We start from the raw sequence: 16,261 nt of genomic DNA, 5'->3' as shown, positions 1-16,261 counted from the left end.
AAGAAAAACATATTAAGTTGATTATTACAAAACCAAAAAACATATCAGGCACCTTCCCGCTTTGATTGAAAACTAAATTTGAGCATAAAATTGTCAAAAATTTCGACTGGCTATGGTTGGCGATATTCATACCATTGTCGACAATTACGCTCCACTTTTCCTCTAACCCTTGAAATATCTACTATGATTGATTGATTGTTGGTGTTTAACGCCACTTTCAGCGCTATTGGCTATAACGTGGGGATCAGCTTTTTATTGATGGAGGAAGTCGGAGTGCCCGGAGAGAATCACCGACCTTCAGCTTCTGACAATTCTAGTCAATTAAGATTCGAGCCGAACGCACCTGCAGACACGAGATGTTCGGACTCGCTACCTCAGTGTTGACAGACTAGTGATACTGCAGAACTACTTAAACCACTCAGTCACCGAGGCCCTATTGTGACATCTAATACGTTTCTCCACTGCTAATGAAAAACTAGCAATGGAACTTGGTAATATTTATGATGCAGTATTTTTTTAGATCCTTATTCTACGTTTCGCTCACATTTAAGGATCTGATAAAATTCTGTAAGCAAAATGTGGACTCAGGGTCTGTATTTTAAACAGATTAAGGGGCGTAGGAACTGTGGGGTAACAATTCTTCCTCCCACCTTTTGGCTTAAAACTTAATGAAAATAAAAGAGGACACTGACTAAGTTCTAGATTATTAAGACTATAGAAATGGCTTTTTTTTTGTCTGTTTGTTTGAGTGACTGTTTAATGACCCTTGCACGTATTCAAATGTGAAGTAGGGACACTATGATTGCCTTTGACGGTTTAACGTAAACACACTTGAGCTAAGATAAATTAATGAGCAAAAATAAAAATGCACAAATGAAATAAAGTCAAGTAAAACTATCCTAATGAGGTAACAAGTCGGCTTGCTGTAGTGGTAAAATCGCCGTGGTAGAGTTGTCGTAGAAGTTTCGCATATAGAGTGAATGAGGTCGTGGTTCAATGCCAATGTTGTATGTAATAAAGAGGCGCAACTTCAACAAAAAGTAATTGAAAACAGTTCTCATTTAACCTCCATTTAGATTCGGATATTTTTTTATGTTCGGTGGCTGTCTCATTTTCGTGTGTCCCACATCTCCTTTTAGTTATATATTAATCCAAACGGTAAATAATATGGGTGGTTTAATTGCAGCAACATGCTTTCGTAAATTGTTTCAGTCGATCTCCAGATATATTTCTAAGCATTCCGTGTAAGCTGCTATTTGAAATTAATTTTCGACCTGGCCATGATCAACATATTTAGTGTATCTTTAAAGCAGTGATTTTGTACATATATTTCCCTTAGATTTCATGGTCAATCCTATACTAGTTTGTGTTTTTCTTTACATTACTAAGTATTTTTTTGAATGATGTGGCTACAACCAGTGTCAAATATATCAGACATATGAGGACGACTGCATATTGATGTTAAATGAATTTATATCCCAACATATACATGTGCCTATCCTAAGTGAGGAACCTCCCCCAGTAGTTGTCTTATGAATTATTTTTTAAAATTTTTTTGTTGTTTGGATTATTTGGTCTTGATGGCTGATCTGTGTTAAATTTATTATCAATTTTTATAGACTAGGAATGATATAGAGCTTGCAATATTGTATGAATAGCTGTCTGTTGTTGAAAACTATTCTATGATCCCCATCCAGACCCTCATAGACTCTCAATAACTTAAACACCGTGTAGCCTCACCACCGGATATAGGTACTCCCGAAGCGTTGAAAAGCAAAAAGTATCTATTTCCCGAAAAGTAAAAACATTTTCGCCGTACAATTTATCCGCTTTATTTACATGAATTTCTCTGAAAAAAATAGTTTCTTTCAATACACAGTGTTGTTCCAGCTTAGATATGATATAATTTTTTTCTACGAAAACGTCGAATGAATAGTCGAATGATAAATGCGTGTTTGAAATCATTCGATACTGTTTTGAACAGGTACCACCGGGTTCGATTCTGACGATTTGAAGAAAAAGCCAAATAAGGATCATAATTACCCTTAGGCTTATAGTAGCTACATTATTAGGAATCACAATCACAAAACTTTACTTGTCAGCGAACTTAAAATAGAAGGAAAATAAGAAGAATTTGACCTTTTTTAATATTTTTTTCAAATACGGGGGATATTAAAGTGTAACATGTTACTTCATACGTTTATATATTATAGCTGGTCCAACACATATAAATCAAGATACATGTCAGTGGGAAGAGGAGCAGTTGGTTTCTATAGGAATATGCCAAGCTGTTTCTCTTTAAAACCATATCCACCAAATACAATCAAACATAAAAGTATCATGTCAATTGTAAATGTTGGAAAAGTAAAATACTTGGAACCATCTTCACTCGATACCTTATTTTAATGAAAAACACGTTGTATATTTTATCTCTCTTTTCTTTTCTTTTCTGTTCTCATTTTATTTGCATTGCCTCAATGGAAGCTCCGCCTCTGAAGTTAAAATTGTGCAGTGAAAACGACAAAGTTTAAACTGACCTATTTATAAAGCTGTCAAATTAAGTATCAGCGAGTACTTATATTGACAAATTTAATTTCAACAGCTCTAAACTTTGAAATCAAAATAAATCTGATTTGAAAGAAAGATGTATAATTTTGCTTTCACGTGATGGGTGTGTGTTAACTAACATGGAAACTGTCAATTAAATATTGGTAGTTATTTTCAAAAGATTTTAGAAAAAACAACACTTACGATTCTTCACACGTAGTTGTCCTTATTTCTTGTTTTTGTTAAGTAATGTCCCAAGGATGAACCCAACGGCACCTGAAAATATATGATATACACCTGCACAATTTTCTACGTCTTAGATTATGGTCACTATACAAATCTATTCGTTAGTCTTCCTTACATTTAAGAGATAAAACTTGATAAAGGAATAGTATGTCTTTAATGCACATTACTTATTTTGCCGTTTTGACTTTTTTCATTCGAGCGGCACTGACGAGTCTTTTGTAGACGAAAACAATTTTTAATCCTGGTATCTATAATGAGTTTATGACTTGCTCTGTTTTATTAAGAATATGCATGTACTTATTATTAGATACAGTATTCATTTCAAAATATAAAAAAAGGAAAACTAGGGGCCGTCTTAAACTTGCAGTCAGGTGAGAGTTTTTTGCTCCGTGTTGAGGTCTCACTGTGACTTTGAGATGAAGAACAGCAATAAAAGCGCTGTTCCGTTGCTTTTTGTATGTTTTTTTGTTGTGCATTTACTGATTTTGTGGCATCGATGGATACCATATATCCTTTGTTTTTCTATTAGAGAAAAAGAGAAAATGAAAACAGAATGTAAAGACCGAGCTATTTATTTTAAATGAAAACCTTATCAACAGGACATTGTAAATACACAACAAAATTGTGTTCTTACCTGCACCAACGTCTCTGGATCTAATTCTTAATCCGCCTCCTCCAAACCCTCCACCAAATCCTCCACCATGGTAGTGGACATGTGTATGGGCGTGTCCCCCATCGTATCCACCGTGACCGCCTCTGCCTACAAACGGATGTCCACCGAACGGAAATGGACTGTATCCAGCAGATTGGAACCCTTCCTGATAAAAACGCCTGCTATACATCTGGCCGCTGATCAGTGAGACAAGCTGAATTAAAATCAAAACACAACAGGATAACTTCATTTTCCTTCACAAACTGTCTAGAAAGTGTTTTATTCGTTTACATGTCTTTTACAAGAAGAAATTTACGTGATTGAATGTTTATGATTGATTTCGGTTCCAATGATTCTGTCTTTGGGCGGTACAAGTACTTTGTAGGAAAAGTCCCAAAGTCGCACGATTCGTCATCTTATCAACTCTACCATCAGATAAACAACATTAAGGTTGACCGAACATAAAGTTTATTTTACTCCACGCTGTAAAAGAAAGACTTTACATGCAACTTACATTTACATCACATGTACGGGCCACTGACCTCCTTTTGACCAATGAATGAGACTCGAATAAAAAAAAATCCGTAAGGTGTTGAAAAAAAAAAATTCTTATTAAAGTATAGCTTAAATTCATTATTTATTTTCTTCGTACATCTCTCTACTGAGCCAAGCTTATCGTCTAATCAGTTTCACCTACGTTCACTTTTCCTCAATTGTGCTACGTGTGGATATATTTACCTTTCTGGAGCTCCTAATATCAGTCCGGTTTTGGTGGTGTTCCTGTTGCTCAGTCTTGTGTGTTTTTTTTTGTAGTGTTTTGTAAACTGTTTTTGTTTTTGTCGACGTTTTTGCCATGTTTTTGTCTGTCTTTCTTCGGTTAAAGAGTTTTGATTTTTTCCTTTGGTATCTTCCGCATCTTCCTTACATTGATTTCCCTTTGGTATCTACCGCCTCTTTCTTACATTGATTTCCCTTTGGTATCTACCGCCTCTTCCTTACATTGATTCTAACTTTGGTATATACCGCCTCTTCCTTTCATTGATTCTCACTTTGGTATCTACCGCCTCTTCCTTACATTGATTTCCCTTTGGTATCTCCCGCCTCTTTCTTACAATGATTCTCCCTTTGGTGTCTCCCACCTCTTCCTTACATTGATTCTCACTTTGGTATCTACCGCCTCTTCCTTACATTGATTTCCCTTTGGTATCTCCCGCCTCTTTCTTACATTGATTCTCATTTTGGTATCTCCCGCCTCTTCCTTTCATTGATTTCCCTTTGGTATCTACCGCCTCTTTCTTACATTGATTTCCCTTTGGTATCTACCGCCTCTTCCTTACATTGATTCTAACTTTGGTATATACCGCCTCTTCCTTTCATTGATTCTCACTTTGGTATCTACCGCCTCTTCCTTACATTGATTTCCCTTTGGTATCTCCCGCCTCTTTCTTACATTGATTCTCATTTTGGTATCTCCCGCCTCTTCCTTTCATTGATTTCCCTTTGGTATCTACCACCTCTTCCTTTCATTGATTTCCCTTTGGTATCTACCGCCTCTTCCTTTCATTGATTTTCACTTTGGTATCTACCGCCTCTTTCTTACATTGATTCTCACTTTGGTATCTCCCGCCTCTTCCTTACATTGATTTCCCTTTGGTATCTCCCGCCTCTTTCTTACATTGATTTCCATTTGGTATCTCCCGCCTCTTCCTTACATTGATTTCCCTTTGGTATCTACCGCCTCTTCCTTACATTGATTCTCACTTTGGTATCTACCGCCTCTTCCTTACATTGATTCTCACTTTGGTATCTCCCGCCTCTTTCTTACATTGATTCTCACTTTGGTATCTACCGCCTCTTCCTTACATTGATTCTCACTTTGGTATCTACCGCCTCTTCCTTACATTGATTTCCCTTTGGTATCTCCCGCCTCTTTCTTACATTGATTCTCACTTTGGTATCTACCGCCTCTTCCTTACATTGATTCTCACTTTGGTATCTCCCGCCTCTTCCTTACATTGATTTCCCTTTGGTATCTCCCGCCTCTTTCTTACATTGATTCTCACTTTGGTATCTCCCGCCTCTTTCTTACATTGATTCTCCCTTTGGTTTCTCCCACCTCTTCCTTTCATTGATTCTCACTTTGGTATCTCCCGCCTCTTCCTTACATTGATTTCCCTTTGGTATCTACCGCCTCTTCCTTACATTGATTCTCCCTTTGGTATCTCCCGCCTCTTTCTTACATTGATTTCCCTTTGGTGTCTCCCGCCTCTTTCTTACATTGATTCTCACTTTGGTGTCTCCCACCTCTTCCTTACATTGATTTCCCTTTGGTATCTCCCGCCTCTTCCTTACATTGATTTCCCTTTGGTATCTACGTCCTCTTCCTTACATTGATTGTCCCTTTGGTATCTACCGCCTCTTCCTTACATTGATTCCCCCTTTGGTATCCTCCGCCTCTTCCTTACATTGATTCCCCCTTTGGTATCTTCCGCCTCTTACATTGATTCTCCCTTTGGTATCTTCCACCTCTTCCTTACATTGATTTCCCTTTGGTATCTACCGCCTCTTCCTTCAATGATTCCCCCTTTGGTATCCTCCGCCTCTTCCTTACATTGATTCTCCCATTGGTATCTTCCGCCTCTTCCTTACATTGATTCTCCCTTTGGTTTCTACCGCCTCTTCCTTACATTGATTCCCCCTTTGGTATCCTCCGTCTCTTCCTTACATTGATTCCCCCTTTGGTATCCTCCGCCTCTTCCTTACATTTTACATTGATTCCCCCTTTGGTATCCTCCGCCTCTTCCTGACATTGATTTCCCTTTGGTATCTCCCGCCTCTTTCTTACATTGATTCTCCCTTTGGTGTCTCCCACCTCTTCCTTTCATTGATTCTCACTTTGGTATCTCCCGCCTCTTCCTTACATTGATTCTCCCTTTGGTATCTACCGCCTCTTCCTTTCATTGATTCTCACTTTGGTATCTACCCCCTCTTTCTTACATTGATTCTAACATTGGTATCTACCGCCTCTTTCTTACATTGATTCTTACTTTGGTATATACCGCCTCTTCCTTACATTGATTTCCCTTTGGTATCTCCTGCCTCTTCCTTACATTGATTTCCCTTTGGTATCTCCCGCCTCTTCCTTTCGTTGATTTCCCTTTGGTATCTACCGCCTCTTCCTTACATTGATTCTCACTTTGGTATCTACCGCCTCTTCCTTTCATTGATTTCCCTTTGGTATCTCCCACCTCTTCCTTTCATTGATTCTCACTTTGGTATCTACCGCCTCTTCCTTACATTGATTCTCCCTTTGGTATCTCCCGCCTCTTCTTTTCATTGATTTCCCTTTGGTATCTCCCGCCTCTTCCTTACATTGATTCTCACTTTGGTATCTACCGCCTCTTCCTTACATTGATTCTCACTTTGGTATCTCCCGCCTCTTTCTTACATTGATTCTCACTTTGGTATCTACCATCTCTTCCTTACATTGATTTCCCTTTGGTATCTCCCGCCTCGTCCTTACATTGATTCTCACTTTGGTATCTACCGCCTCTTCCTTACATTGATTCTCACTTTGGTATCTACCGCCTCTTCCTTACATTGATTCTCACTTTGGTATCTCCCGCCTCTTTCTTACATTGATTCTCACTTTGGTATCTACCGCCTCTTCCTTACATTGATTTCCCTTTGGTATCTCCCGCCTCTTCCTTACATTGATTCTCACTTTGGTATCTACCGCCTCTTCCTTACATTGATTCTCACTTTGGTATCTCCCGCCTCTTTCTTACATTGATTCTCACTTTGGTATCTACCGCCTCTTCATTACATTGATTCACACTTTGGTATCTACCGCCTCTTCCTTACATTGATTTCCCTTTGGTATCTCCCGCCTCTTTCTTACATTGATTCTCACTTTGGTATCTACCGCCTCTTCCTTACATTGATTCTTACTTTGGTATCTACCGCCTCTTCCTTACATTGATTCTCACTTTGGTATCTCCCGCCTCTTTCTTACAATGATTCTCCCTTTGGTGTCTCCCACCTCTTCCTTACATTGATTCTCACTTTGGTATCCTCCGCCTCTTCCTTACATTGATTGTCCCTTTGGTATCTCCCGCCTCTTTCTTACATTGATTCTCACTTTGGTATCTACCGCCTCTTCCTTACATTGATTCTCACTTTGGTATCTACCGCCTCTTCCTTACATTGATTTCCCTTTGGTATCTCCCGCCTCTTTCTTACATTGATTCTCACTTTGGTATCTACCGCCTCTTCCTTACATTGATTTTAATTTTGGTATCTACCGCCTCTTCCTTACATTGATTCTCCTTTGGTATCTCCCGCCTCTTTCTTACATTGATTCTCACTTTGGTATCTACCGCCTTTTCCTTACATTGATTCTAACTTTGGTATCTACCGCCTCTTCTTTCCATTGATTCTCCCTTTGGTATCTTCCGCCTCTTCCTTACATTGATTTCCCTTTGGTATCTCCCGCCTCTTCCTTACATTGATTCTCACTTTGGTATCTACCGCCTCTTCCTTACATTGATTTCCCTTTGGTATCTACCGCCTCTTCCTTACACTGATTCTCACTTTGGTATCTCCCGCCTCTTTCTTACATTGATTCTCACTTTGGTATCTACCGCCTCTTCCTTACATTGATTCTCACTTTGGTATCTCCCGCCTCTTCCTTACATTGATTTCCCTTTGGTATCTCCCGCCTCTTTCTTACATTGATTCTCACTTTGGTATCTACCGCCTCTTCCTTACATTGATTCTAGCTTTGGTATCTACCGCCTCTTCCTTACATTGATTCTCACTTTGGTATCTCCCGCCTCTTTCTTACATTGATTCTCCCTTTGGTGTCTCCCACCTCTTCCTTACATTGATTCTCACTTTGGTATCTCCCGCCTCTTTCTTACATTGATTCTCCCTTTGGTGTCTCCCACCTCTTCCTTTCATTGATTCTCACTTTGGTATCTCCCGCTTCTTTCTTACATTGATTTCCCCTTTGGTATCTCCCGCCTCTTCCTTTCATTGATTCTCACTTTGGTATCTACCGCCTCTTTCTTACATTGATTTCCCTTTGGTATCTCCCGCCTCTTTTTACATTGATTTCCCCTTTGGTATCTACCGCCTCTTCCTTACATTGATTCTCCCTTTGGTATCTACCGCCTCTTCCTTACATTGATTCTCACTTTGGTATCTGCCGCCTCTTCTTTACATTGATTCTCACTTTGGTATCTCCCTCCTAAAAAAAACCAGACAGGATGACAATTTATGTAAAAAAAGTCAATATAAACTAATTAAAAAAAGGCAGGAACGAATAGAGTGAAAAATAAAAAGGCAGGACACAGATTACAACAAAAAAAAAATGCAGGACAAAATGTTTCATCACATAAGATCATCGTATTAGTTCTTAATCATTATGTTAATTACTAAGAGCAACAGGAAGCCATTTTGAATCATTCTCGGTAATATTGACGACCCTTCATCTTAACACGCTCGAAATTCTTACGTATAAAAGGTAATTCTTTGCACCCCTTAACACAAACTTTAATATCGAATTTGGTATCTCGAAAACATCTTAATTGTTCTGTGTTTAAGAGCGAACTAAATCATGTGTGCTTGTCATATGATTCTCTCTTATCAGGCATAATCTTAAGTGTGGTTGAACGCCTTACATGAGGTTATTTTTGCGACCGCTCAAATCCTTTTGATGATGTTTTGACGAATGAGTAAATTAGTATACACCTGTTGACTGATTCCTTACCTCATAACCAGTCATTCAGGGTTTTTATACCGAACAAGAAAACTTTCAAAGATATCTATATGATTACACCACCTGGCAAAACAAAAAATAGTGCATGCACATGATGTATGAGAAGGCATATTTTTTTCTTTGTTTTTTGTGTGTAAATATTTGATTCATTGCAAGCAAAAACTTTGTATTTGAATGTCCTAGCACAATTCACATGTATGAGGACGACGAACGAGTGAAGTGTGTTGTTAATTGCGTCAATGCTAGCGCTACGCCAAAGCAAGTGAGTTGTTGGGTCAATACTTCACGGAAACGAAATAAAAGCAAGTGACCGTCACATGTTTAGCAATAAGCGCTTTTGCACTTATACGCACGCTTCATGCAAAATGGAATGGTCGTTTGCTTTCATGTCGAAAAAATTAGCAAAAAGTAGCATTCAATTCTATAATAATAACAAGGACTATCAATTGAACAGGGAACGTATATGTGAAGAAAATCATTGCAAAGATCTTTATGGATGTTTCCTTCTGAAATCTTAATGGATGTTTCCTTCTGAAATCTTAATGGATGTTTCCTTCTGAAATCTTTATGGATGTTTCCTTCTGAAATCTTAATGGATGTTTCCTTCTGAAATCTTTATGGATGTTTCCTTCTGAAATCTTACTGAAATCTTTATGGATGTTTTCTTCTGAAATCTTTATGGATGTTTCCTTCTGAAATCTTAATGGATGTTTCCTTCTCAAATCTTTATGGATGTTTCCTTCTGAAATCTTAATGGATGTTTTCTTTTTTATTCTGGGAAGTTGGTTGCAGATATTTGATATTCTCTGAAAAATTCAAAACTATCTTTATAGTCGAGACTGTCTGAGCTAGACATGTTACATAGATTTCTGTCTATTGTTGAAGACCATTTACCATTTAGATTTTTTTTAAATTTTTTGTGGTGTTGTCGGTTGCTGTCTGTTTGACACCTACTTTTATTCATAATTAGTATACTTACAACCTCAGTGTTGAAAGGCGAATGATACAGTTGTTGAACTACTTTGACCTTTTTAAAAAAGATTGCTTATTACATTAAAAATGGATCAATAATTTAGAAAGTCTACAGAGACTTTCGGCAAATTTTCTCTCCCCCCCCACTCCCCCCCAAAAAAAACAAACAAAAAGGCGTGATATGGATATTAAATTTGGCTTTATATGAATTTGACTATTTTTCATGTCCTTTTTTCTTCATATAGCTCTTCAACTGTTTCGGTTCTTATACATCCCTGGCTTTCAAATATTCGGTTTTGAGCGTTCCAAATGAAAGTAAATTCAGTAAAGCGCTTCGGACGCATGAAATTTATAACGTGTTGTTTTCATTTTGTTTTATGATAAATTTACATCTCAGATAAAATTAGTACATTTGTATGTAAAGATGTGATCAATATGGGTCTGTATATAATTGAGATGTTACTAACTTTACTGATCTGTAACTTCCTGACAAGAAATTATCGCTTCCTTTAGGATTTTGGTTTTATTTAGCTATGCATACATTAATAAGATATTCAAAATCTTGCATTCGAAGCTGATTAAGAAAAAAAGGTATCATATAACAGCCAATCCAGCCCAATAAAATACTTATCGAAAGGTTTGAAGTACGCGTTTAACGGTTGTTTTCATTGTATGAAAAAAAAAAGGAGATGTTCGGTACATATGTAAATGAGACAGCTAGCAACCCAACCATAATAAAAACCTTTAGATCAATATTCTGCCAGTATTAAACAATAGTCACGAAATTTGATTTGTTAGTCGATATATATAATAAGGGATATTCGGCTTCTTGTCCCAGCACATTTACATGCAGGTACAGTTCTTCAACAATAGTCCCGAGATTTGATGTGTTTTTACATGCAGGTACAGTTCTTCAAAAATAGTCCCGAGATTTGATGTGTTTTTACATGCAGGTACAGTTCTTCAACAATAGTCCCGAGATTTGATGTGTTTTTACATGCAGGTACAGTTCTTCAACAATAGTCCCGAGATTTGATGTATTTTTACATGTACAGGTACAGTTCTTCAACAATAGTCCCAAGATTTGATGTGTTTTTACATGCAGGTACAGTTCTTCAACAATAGTCCCGAGATTTTATGTGTTTTTACATGCAGGTACAGTTCTTCAACAATAGTCCCGAGATTTTTATGTGTTTTTAAATGTACAGGTACAGTTCTTCAACAGAAGTCCAGAGATTTGATGTGTTTGTACATGCAGGTACAGTTCTTCAACAATAGACCCGAGATTTGATGTGTTTTTACATGCAGGTACAGTTCTTCAACAATAGTCCCGAGATTTGATGTGTTTTTACATGCAGGTAAAGTTCTTCAACAATAGTCCCGAGATTTGATGTGTTTTTACATGTACAGGTACAGCGATTTTATCAGAACAAAGAAAAAGGTATGATAAGTTTTGCCGCTTTAATTCGAAAATGAAAAAAATATTATAAATCTACAAAACAATATTCTTCCGATATTCATAAGACATTAGTATTCATAAGACATAAGTTTGTCGGACATCAGTATTTATAAGATATGTTGGCATCAACACACAAGGGCTACTGAGAAATATTGGCATGGTTTACAACAAACATGAGCATCAACGCACAAGGGCTACTGAGAAAAGTTGACTTGGTTTACAATAAACATGCGCATCAACAAACAATGGCTCCTGAGAAATGTTGCATTGGTTATAAAAAATACGAGCACCAACATACAAGTGCTACTGAGAAATGTTGCCTTGGTTTACAATAAACATGAGCATCAACACACAAGGGCTACAGAGAAAAGTTGACTTGGTTTACAATAAACATGCGCAATAACACATAAGGGCTACTGAGAAAAGTTGACATGGTTTACAATAAACACAAGCATCGACATACAAGGGTTACTGAAAAATGTTGCCATGATTTACAATAAACACGAGTATCAACATACAAGGGCTACAGAGAAAAGTTGCCATGATTTACAATAAACACGAGTATCAACATACAAGGGCTACAGAGAAAAGTTGCCATGATTTACAATAAACACGAGTATCAACATACAAGGGCTACAGAGAAAAGTTGCCATGATTTACAATAAACACGAGTATCAACATACAAGGGCTACAGAGAAAAGTTGCCATGATTTGCAATAAACATGCGCATCAACATACAAGGACTACTGAGAAATGTTACCGTGGTTATGATAAACACGAGCATGTTTACCTTTTTACATTTGACCTATTATTACTGCGATGTCAATTTAGGTTTTTTTTTTAGGTAAAACTTTTAAAGGCTAAAATTGACATATAAGATTCATTTTCATCATGTGAGTGACAACTTTTTTACTAATTTAAACGAGTTAAAAGACTCAATTATACATTTTTACATAATTTTACAGTTTAATCTTAATCTGAAACTGTTTCGAATAATACGTTTGTTACTTTTAAAAACGTAATAACTATTTCTCATTCGGCTATCATGTCGATGTCGCCATTTGGATATTGTATTTGGAACTATAAAACGAATCAAGGAATAATGACAAATATCAAAATAAAGTACTCTTATTTCTTTGAGCACGAAATAACCGCTTCTTTTCCGTACATATGATATTCTAACATATATTTTGACAGTATGATTTATCTTTGACAGACATGGGTTACTTCCAGGACACAGATGTAACGAGTACGACCACTTCAGATTAAGGCTTTTCCTATTGGATGTTCTACAGTGGTCCTCGAGCTATCAGCGTATACTTTAACTAGAATTATTAATCACTTCCAGACTAGGAGCTCTTGGTAACCACAAGGTAGGATGTCTTACTTCTGTTCGTATATTCTGTTTTCCTCTTCGATTTCCATCCATATACCACGTACATTCAGTTAACAGTAGCAGGCGTCTGTTGTGAACCTTAATATTTAATTTTGAAAACTTCCAAGGTTTTGCACCGTGTTGTTCCTTTCTAATTCAGAAAGTGAAAATTTGGTCTAAACATCATCTCTTTTGTTGCATATCTTCTCTCGATAGTAACTTGCAGGTTAGGTTACGTTAAAGATTACGTTTTGAAATTATAGCTTTATAGTCAGCCATAATAGATTTGATTAATAAATTTATAAATAATTTACTTATAAAACGACAGATAATTGATGTTTTATAACTGGATCGATCTTGAAAAACTGTCGAGCGTAACGAGGCTGATAAATTTGTCCAAATGTCTATTTTTTTGGCTACGTTTTTAAATAGAAACAGTGCCTGTATACAATGTGTGTTCATATAAAGGAATGGATGGGAGTCTAAGCCAACCTGAAAAAGTATGAAGATGTCCAGAGGCAAACACTTCTCAACATGAGACCCCTCGTATGTATTTCGGTTATTTCTGTAAACCTCATTTTGGTTGAAAAGTAATCTATAATTCCTGTCATTTATAAAATACATTGACAATACATTTCAGAATGAACGCCTTCGTCTTTGTATTGGCCGTATGTCTGGTCGCAGTTGTCCACTGTAACACTATGTCAGTGGTCAACAGTTTTGGCTCAAGCAACGGAATGAACTTTCCATACACTTTATCATCGGGAACTGGTTCCCCACTTGACGGTTTTGCTCCAAGCTACAGTGGAATATCACCAGCTAGTTCTGACTTCTCCAATGTTGGCATGATGCCTAGTTTCAATATGGGTAGACAAGGAGACTACTTCGGTGGTGGAGGAAGTTTCATGGGTGGAGAAAGTCTCATGGATGGAGGAAGCCTCATTGGTGGAGGAAGTCTCATGGGTGGAGGAGGCCTCATGGGAAGTGGAGGAGGTTTCATGGGTGGAGGAAGTCTCATGGGAGGTGGAGGAAGCCTCATGGGAGATGGAGGAAGCTACATGGGAAATGTATGGAGATAAATTCATTATTAAATAAATCAATTGACAAATCATGTAAGTAGTAAAGTAGAACCTTGTGTGTATAATACTTTAGCACTGTATAAAATGTCGAACGATTACAATGTAGGCAAGTCTTAAGATAAAAAAAATAAAGACGGAGCATTGCGCTATCTTCAAGTAAATTATGAGCACAGAACAAATTGATTATGTACAACTGTTGAATCAATACCGTCAGTGGGTTCACAGTTTCGTATCCGAAAAGACTATTTACCCCTTATTAGAATTTATTGAAAAATTCTCACAATGCCATTGAGCTCACTATTTTGTTTTCATTTTCCGCCTTATTTTTGGGGTTTCCCTAGGCAAATTTTAAACTTAACTATTGCTTTATATGGGGACGGGTGTATCATTTTTCTTTGCTCGTAGTACCTGTAATTTCGTGATATCAATAGATGGTGTAAACTGACGGAGGGGCGGAGAGTAAAGATAACTGGGTTACTAAATATATCAACTGACGGGAGGGGCGGAGAGTAAAGATAACTGGGTTACTTAATATATCAACTGACGGGAGGGGCGGAGAGTAAAGATAACTGGGTTACTTAATATATCAACTGACGGGAGGGGCGGAGAGTAAAGATAACTGGGTTACTTAATATATCAACTGCGTAGAGTTCTGGAAATCACGTCCAATCGGAACAATCGTAAACTCTGCTGACCCCTCATTAGTTGTCGGCCAATCAAACCTGGGAATAGTCAACATAATGTCTCAGATCACACCAAATGTTTAAAAAAAAACTAATTCCCGAGGTTGAGAACGTCCGTCAGTCTTGATTTTAGTGATCTACCACTTATCTTTGGGGAGGGTCTTTTTTATTACAAAAGTACTAGTAAAAAAAAATTAAAAAAAAAACTTTTACTTCTGATTTATCAAAATAAGAACTTGTAATAATATAAATTGCACATTGGTACGAACGACAGTCGAAAATCGATAAAATTCCACCATTCTGTCTAACGGGAAAACATGTTATTTGCTGTAATTTATACAATGAATTATATATAACATAAGTAGCAGTTTGATCCAACTTTCAAAATGTGTGAAATAAATAATTATATTTTTGACTTGCCTATTGTATTATTTTTATGTAATTCTCAAAAACCTGTATTGTTACAATTAACAGAAAATCGGTGCACAATTTAAATAACAATTGGTGCAAAAGCAACTGAGCACCCATTGGTGCACAATTTAAACAGCAACCCAATTTGAAACTTTATGTTTAACAACAAACAATCGACTGTACTTAAATGACTTTTACTACAAAAAATGTTTCAATAGTATCAGAAGTCCATTACTTGGGGCCCTGATAGCATGTACACCTTCTTGTCGTTATTTAGTTAGACCGCTTGAAGGCAACTATCGGTGAAATTTCTTTGCATTTGAATTATTACAGGTATCATGGCGTAAAGTCTCATTGTTTAATTTTTTATAATATTGTTAAAATTTCTTTTATTTTAGGAACTTAGCGAATACAAGACTCAGATAAATTTCAAGAAACAGTTTATGATCCACATTAGCAGAAAAAATATAAATTAAAACAGAAAAAATGGAACTTCTCTTCGGTTAGCTTGGAGTAGAATCCGGCTTTTACCATTGAACACCACTATCAGTTTGTCCAACAGTTTATACGATTATTCAAATAAATCCTTCTAAAAAAAAAAGAATTAAAAGCAAAAATGTTGAGTTGATTATTATAAAAATAAAAAAACATGTCGATCTTTGATTGGAAAAATAAATAAATTTGGGCATAAAATTGTTACGGGCAAAAATCTTGACTATTACGCTTCACTTTTCCCTGGAAATATCTAATATGATTGATTGATTGATTGATTGTTGGTATTTAACGCCAAATATCAGCACTATTGGCTATATCGTGGAGGTCAGCTTTTTATTGGTGGAGTAAGTCGGAGTGCCCGGAGAGAATCACCGACCTTCAGCTTCTGACCATTCTAGTCAATTAAGATTCGAGTCGAACGCAACTGCAGACGTGAGGGGTTCGAACTCACTACCTCAGTGTTGACAGGCTAGTGATACCGAAGATGAACTACTTTAAAAACTATTCGGCCACTGAGGCCCCATATATATAAAGACATCTAATACGTTTCTCCACTGCTA

At 36.9% G+C, this 16,261-nt stretch overlaps 1 long non-coding RNA gene across 1 annotated transcript; it reads left to right on the top strand.

Annotated features, from left to right (window-relative positions):
- The first annotated feature begins 12,924 nt into the window (after window positions 1-12,924).
- Window positions 12,925-15,813, top strand: LOC127710833 (uncharacterized). Its single transcript, XR_007986350.1, has 3 exons — window positions 12,925-13,031; window positions 13,674-14,145; window positions 15,605-15,813. It is a non-coding gene; the product is annotated as an uncharacterized LOC127710833 (long non-coding RNA).
- Window positions 15,814-16,261: the final 448 nt, after the last annotated feature.

The sequence above is a fragment of the Mytilus californianus genome, unplaced genomic scaffold (genome assembly GCF_021869535.1).
Source record: "Mytilus californianus isolate M0D057914Y unplaced genomic scaffold, xbMytCali1.0.p SCAF_8, whole genome shotgun sequence".
Classification (NCBI taxonomy): Eukaryota; Metazoa; Mollusca; class Bivalvia; order Mytilida; family Mytilidae; genus Mytilus; species Mytilus californianus.
The sequence above is the reverse complement of the archived record's forward strand: the minus strand, read 5'-3'. Positions and strand labels throughout refer to the sequence as shown.